Source organism: Eschrichtius robustus, chromosome 12 (assembly GCF_028021215.1).
Source record: "Eschrichtius robustus isolate mEscRob2 chromosome 12, mEscRob2.pri, whole genome shotgun sequence".
NCBI classification, from domain to species: domain Eukaryota; kingdom Metazoa; phylum Chordata; class Mammalia; order Artiodactyla; family Eschrichtiidae; genus Eschrichtius; species Eschrichtius robustus.
This window is the reverse complement of record NC_090835.1, coordinates 3,375,673-3,382,797: the sequence shown is the minus strand read 5'-3', so window position 1 is coordinate 3,382,797 and position 7,125 is coordinate 3,375,673.

Sequence of the window (7,125 nt, the reverse complement as noted above, 5' to 3'; positions counted from 1 at the left end):
ATTCAGGTCACCCTCAGAGACAGCTCAGGGCTCAGACCACAGCAGGCCCTGCTGGAAATCTTATCTGGCGTGTCACCAAGTGCCAAGGGCCCTGTTGGTCCCTTCCACCCTACCCTGTTGCTTTATCTATCTCAACCTCCATCTTTCTCTGCCTCCCATGTCCCCAGCGGCTTCAGAGTGACCCATCATGAGGCGATTCAAGGGGCCCACCCTCGAGGGAGATACGGCAGGCTGATGCAAGAGCTTGGGAATTGGGTCAGACAGCCTGGGTCTGATCTTGGCACTGCTACTCTCGGGCCAGGATGGTGGTCTGCCCAACAGTTCACATTAAATAGGTGGGCTGAGCCTTCTGCCAAAATTTCCCAGATTTGATTCGTGTCAGAGCTGGAAGAAGCTGTGGAGTGAAATCATGTCCCAGATGGAGAAACTGAGGCACAGCGTGAGTCAGGGATTGCCTGTGGTCACCCGGCAGAGCTGGGGCGAGTGTCCAGGCCTCCTGCCCTCTGGGTGGCCCTGGTAGCAAGATCGCAGCATCAGCCATTTCTCCAGAGCGGACACACACGTAATCGGCATCTTCTCTGTCTTGCCCTGCCACTGGTCGGGCGGGAACAGGGATTATAACAGCGCCAACAGGGAGAGGAGGAGGGCCATGGCCCCTGCTCTGTGCGGCACTGTTCTAGGCACTTCTACCTTGAACTCACTCGATTTCACAGCAGCTCTAGGAAGGAGATGCCACTCTCCCCATTTTACAGATCAGAAAAGCGAGGCACACGGAGACTAATGCCAGGAACTTGGCACCTGGTTGTCCCCAGAGCCCTGCTCAGGAGGGGGATTAGCTCCATTCTTACAAGGAGGGGGCTTGCCTCACCCAGGGCCACATAGCTTGAACTCCATGCTCCTGGGCCTCAGACCTTGGGTTTGAGGAGGACAGAAGAGCGGGATGTGTGGGGCCTCTGAGGGTGCAGGCCAGAGAGGGGCTGGGTCGTGGACGTCCCAACCAGGCCCCAGCCTTGGCCTCCAAGGATGGGCGGGGTCACGGAGGCCGAGAGACGGAGGCCCACATGTGGCGCCGCCCCTGACCTCCTCCCCTGGAGGACGGCGTGTTCTCTCGCCCTAAGACTTGCAAGGAGCCTGTTCTTCACCAAGCGGAGTCCTAGGCCCTCGGCGACCAGCCCCTCCTGCAAGCCTTGGGTTTGACTGCTGTTTCAAGGTTCTGCTGTTCTTTCTAGGTTTAGCTGCTGTGGGAGCTGGAGAGAAGGAGAGGGGGTCCCAGACTCCAGAAGCCCTGTGGATGGCCCACCCCTGAGTCAGTGGAAGTGGGAGGCATTTCTTACCCCCTCGCACCTGCTGAGTGATTTTGGGCAGGACTCAGAGTCCTCAGTTGTCCCGGCTGTTGGAAAGGTGGTCTCTGAGATGTTTCCAGCTGACTATTCTCTGTATTTGGGATGCTTGAATGTCTGCGAGGGAAAGAGCCATTGATATATGCCTCATTTATCTCAGAGATGGAGAGATAGAGAGAGAGAGAGGCGGGGTGGTGGGGGGGCAGACACAGCCGGGGACAAAAGTAGAACAGAGGAGGCACACAGGTAGAGGCGTGGAGGTGGGGGTGAGAGAAATCAGAGTTTGGAGAGGGGGGCACAAGTGAACCCGGCCAGGGCTGCCCCTCCCCGAGAGCAGACACAGGGCCCCTAACCCAGGGGCAGCTGGAGGCAGCCCGGCCTGCCAGGCCCTCTTCCCTGCCCACCACATCCGGCTTGGGCCTGGCAAGGCCTTGGGGTGGGAGGAAGGGAATAGAGGGGCAGTGTCAGCTGTGAACCACCCCATTTCCCCCAGATCTGCCTGGGGAGTCAGAATTCAGCAACTGCTCCCTTCTGCGTGTCAGCACAGGACCACCTACTCACTGCCCTTGCTGCCCATATTCTCTGCCCTTAGCGGAATCCACTGTCCGAAAGCTGCGTCCTATCTCTGGACCAACGTAAGGATGGTTTTCACTGCCTAGAATGCTTTGAACCCCTGTTCCTCCTTATGTCAGATGCTGTCATGGTTCATTTTACATGTCAATTTGGCTGGGCCACAGTGCCCAAATATATGGTCAAATGTTATACTAGATGTTTCTGTGAGAGGGTTTTTGGATGAGATTCACATTTAAGTTGATGGACCATGAGTAAAGCAGATTTCCCTCCATAATGTGGGTGGGCCTCATCCAATCAGTTGAAGGCCTGAATAGAACAAAAAGACTGACCTCCCCTGAGCAAGAGGGAATTCTGCAGCAGATAGTTTTCGGACTTGAACTGTAACACTAGCTCCTCCTGGGACTCCAGCCTGCTGGCCCACTCTGTAGATTTAGGACTTGCCAGCTTCCATAATCACATGAGCCAATTCTTAAAATAAATCTTTCTCTCTATATATACTTTCTATTGGTTCTGTTTCTCTAGAGAGCCCTGGCTAATACAGATGCCCTTCAAAGGACACCTCCTCCAGGAAGTCTTCCTTGATCCCTAAGCAGAGTCTTCTGCTTTCCTGGTGTATCGTAGCCCTTCCTGCTGCCTCAGTTACATAGCATTTGTCACACCATATCCCACTGAATTGTAAGTCCCCGTCTCCCTTACTGGGGGGTGAGTCCTGGATATTAGGGACTGGAGACAATTCACCCAGGTTCTCAGCACAGCCAGCACCGGGTCTAGCACAGAAGAGATGGATAGAAAGATGAATGGATGAATGCATGATGGAAGGAAGGTAGGAAAGAAGGAAGGAAAAATGGATGAATAGATGGAAAGACAGGTGGGCGGGTGGATACAAGGTGGAGTGTGGGTAGGTGGATGGATGTGTGAATGGATGGAAAGATGGAAGGAAGGATGGGTGATGGGTGGATAGATGGGTAGATAGGTCCGTGGATGGATTGACGGATGGATGGATGGGTGGATGGATGGATGGATGGATGGATGGGTGGATGGATGGACAGATGGATGGATGGGTGGATGGATGGGGTATGTGTGTGGATGGGTGGAAGGATGAGTGGGTAGGCAGGTGGATGGGTGAATGAGGTCAAGTCCCTATAGTCAAGGAGCTCTCAGGTGGGTAGGAGGGTTACCCTTGTTCACAGCTCACTTCCACCCCAAGCAGAAAGGGGCCCTTGAGAGCCCTTGAGAAGAGCCTGCAGATTCCCCAGGAAGTGATCTTCCCTTAGTCAGTGGGAGTCCCATTCAATCCCTTCTACAGAGACTCTATTAGGTGGCTGGCCTTGTGGGTGTAGGGTTTGGAGTGTTCCATCCTTGGACTCAGTTCTTTGTCCCAGCTGTGTGGACTTGGACAAAGTCACTCTTGCTCTCTGGGTCTCCTCAGAGATCATATCACCCAGTGGCCAAGTGCATGAGTTCTGAAGCCTGACTGCCCAGCTCTGTCACTCCACCTTCCCCTGCCTCGGTCTCCCCATAAGTAAGCGGGGATAATGCCAGTCCCTTGCCTATGGCACTGTTTTCAGGAGTAAATGAGTGAATACACATAACGTGCTTGGAACAGTGCTTGGCACACAGTTGTTACCTACGTCACAGTGCAGCTGGGAAGGGAAAATGAGATCATGTGGGTGAAATGCTTGGCTGGGTGCCTGGACTGTGGGAACCACACCATAAATTATGTTTCCTTGATCTCTAACATGATCCTGTTTTCCGGGTAGGGAAACCGAGGCTGTGAGAGGACAAGCAGCTTGGCCAAGACCAGGCAGCATGTCAGTGGTAGAAGCCAGGACCCAGACCAGGCCCGGCCGACCCCCGCCGCCCGGTCTGTCCAGAAAGCCTGAAGCTGTGAAGTAGGAGAAAGATCTCAGCGGGTGACGGCCTGGGGCTAGCCCAAGAGGCCTCCGGGCTGGAGGCCCAGCCAGGAAGGCAGGAGGCATATCTGGGGAACCACACGTCACAGGGCCTGGCCAGGGGACCAGGGGGGCAGTGGGAGGGCGTTGGGAGGGGCGAGGGCAGGGGAGGAGCCGCTCAGAGGTGGGGTCTGGAAGCCGTGCTCCAGGGCTTGGCCTCGGTGGAGGTGGGATGGCGGGGCGCGGCTCTCAGCTGTGGAGATGGGCACGTGGTGGTGGGCAGGTGAGAGGCACCGGGCCACCCTGCCAAGGTAGCTGTGTGCAGAGAGCGAGAGATGAGGTGAATTTTTCCATACGTGCTTAGACTGAATACAGTGTCAGAAACGACGTGCAAAAGGCAGGATTGTCTCCCGTTTCATTCTCGAACAGATGATGATGCCAGTAATACAGTCATGGGGGCATGAGGGTGCACCAGGCCTGTGGCTCAGGGCACCACCAGGATAACCCCGTGAGGAAGCAACGGTTACTCTTCCCACTTTGGAGATGCAGAAACCGAGGCACGCAGGGTCGAATGAGTGGGTAGCCCAGGTCTGGCCTGCCTCTGCTAGCCTTCCTTGCCCCAGTCGACCTGCCAGGTAGCAGGTGATGCCCTTGGTTCCATACTGTGGGATGTCAGGGGGGTGGGAAAGATGGGTGGGCAGGAAGGAGTGGGAGGGTATTCTGGGTGAGGGTCCCAGCTGAGGAAAAGGCTGAGCACCGGGGGAGTGAGCAGAGGAGGGTGCAGGGCACAGTGGAATCTTCTGGGGCCCTGCCGTCAAGCATTTGAGCCATTTCTCAGCACAGCGTGATGCCCATTTCCGGGATGAGAGCTAGGTATCTTGCCCACCTCACAGATGAGGGAACTGAGGCATGGGTGAGGGTCAGAGGGAACCGGGGGTTTTGGAGTCAGGGTGGGGGCAGTGCTGGTGGGAGGAGGGTGGTGGGAGGAGAGTGAAGGGCCTGAGAACTGCTCCAAGTAACAGGACAAAGGCTGGGAAACCTGATCGCTTGTTTACCAGCCTGGAGATTAAAATCGATGCTGCCAGGGGGCTTACCAGGGAGGCAGGCAGGTAGCAACAGGCCTGCCGGAGCGGGGCAAGCTGGCGTTTTCCAGGCCGTGCGTGATGGCTGCAGTCACTAGCCCCAAGCGTGCTCTATGTCAACTTACTTCTTAAACTGTCTTCACAGCAAGAGGTAACCCCGACCGTGCCCCGGGCCCGGCCCTGGGCACTGCATACACATCAACCGTCATAAGAGCCCTCAGGCCAGACAGGGGTCCTGGGGTTATCCTCGTGCTGTACAGGTGGGGCAACTGAGGCGAGAGCTGCCTGAAAGCACAGGGCAACGGAGGAGCGCAGCTGGGATTCCAACCAGGACCACCTGGCCCCAGGGTCCCTGAGCTCAACCCCTCTGCTGCCCGACACTATTGCTTAGGTCAGCATATTTAGAAAGGAAAAGCCACGTCACATCTGAGAAACGGCTGCTATGAACGGAAGGTACCAGAAACACAAATAAAATCAAGACAGAATAAGGTCTTGTAATCATTTTCTCTAGACTCTGTTACCTGGGGGAGCTCGGAGCCAGAGACCGGCTTTCGGTTTGCTGAAGGACAGAATAGCCAGCGGCAGAGAGGTATCCAGGACACCCCGCCCCGCGCCGAGCCCTCAACTTGGTCAGAAGGACTGAAGGCATTAGATTAGCACAGGGAAGGGCTCTCACACAGTGAGATTCTTCTCGAGGGCCATGCCCGGCTCTGAATCCATAGCTCTTTTAATCTTTGAGACAGCCCTGAACATCTCCACTTAACAGGTGACAAAATGGAGGCTCAGAGTTGTTGGTCACTTGCTTGAGGTTGCGCGGCCTGGGTGGGGTGAGCAGGGGCTGCCCAGCCTGCCTGGATTTCTGCTCAGACTCCCACAGGCTGGCACCTCGTCAGGACCTGTCCTTTCCGCAGGTGCCTGTGGGGCGACCGTCCCTTGCTCCGTGCGGGGGGCTAGGCCAGTGCAGCCTAACCCTAACTCTAACCCTAACCCTAACCCTGTGTGTGAGGCAGGGCCGGCCTGGTGTCGGGAAGCCAGTGAGGCAGGGAGGGTTCTGGGGAGCCCATGGCCAGAAGAGGGGACACAGAAACCCACTGATCATGGACCCTTCAGAACCACACACACACCATCTCCAGGATCTCGGGGAACGAGGCTTCCATGTGGGCCTGCCTGAGAGGCAACGAGGATTGCCTGCTTGTGACAGATGAGGAAACTGAGGTTCGTGGAGGGGAAGTTTGCCCAGTTAGGACAGAGCAGAGCCAGATTTAGATCCTGATCTGTGTGGCTCCTGATTCTTGGCCTTTTTCTCAGCATCATCCCATCCCTTCAGGCGGACAGTGTTGAAGATCTCTTCCTTCCACGACTAGAGCCTTCGGTGGCCTCCACTCCTTTCTTTCCTTCCTACCTTCCTTCCTTCATTCCTTTCTCCCTCCCTCCCTTCTTTCATTCATCAAGGACTCCCTGTGCCTACATGGCTGGCACTCCATGGTGCCAGGGACACAGCACAGGTCAGACACAGGCCCTGCCCTCCAAGAGCTGTCTGGTAGAGAGATGAACCCCCAACTCCATCTTCTCATGAGAGAAGGCCATGAGTTGGCCCAGGGAGGTAACTAACTCAGCCTGAGTCAAGGAAGGCTTCTTGGAGGAGGTGGAGCCGACCTGAGTGTGGAAGGAGGAGGGAGAGCTGGCTTGGTACCAAAAGGCTGGAGCTTTGCACACCAGGGAGAGAGCGTGGACCTCAGCCTGCGGGGGAGTGGGAGGATGTGCACGGCGAAACCAAAAAGCCAGCAAGACCCAATCCCCCCTCCTGAGAAAACAAGCACCCCTCCAAGGGACTGGGAGCCCAGAGGTCCTGAGCCCCCTCCAAATCTTATATCAAGTCCTCACCAAGCACGTGGCCCTGGGCTGGGCCGACAGCAGGTGCCCATAAAAAGTCTAGTCACAGAGCCGCAGAGCTGGGAGGACCTTCGTGTATGTCTGCACGTGAACAAAGGGGAGATGGAGGTCCAGAGAGGGCACTGGACTTGCCCAAGGTCACACAGCAAGATGGTGACTGACATGGGCTCATACCCTTCAGGCCCCAGCCCCCACTACCACCTCAAGGAGGTTGGCTGTCACTGTGTTTCTCCACAGAATTACTGGGCACCTGCTCAGGTCCACATGGATCTTGAAGACTCAGGGATGAATAATGATGATGATGATGATGATGATGAAACACTAATAACACTAACAGTAATAGTA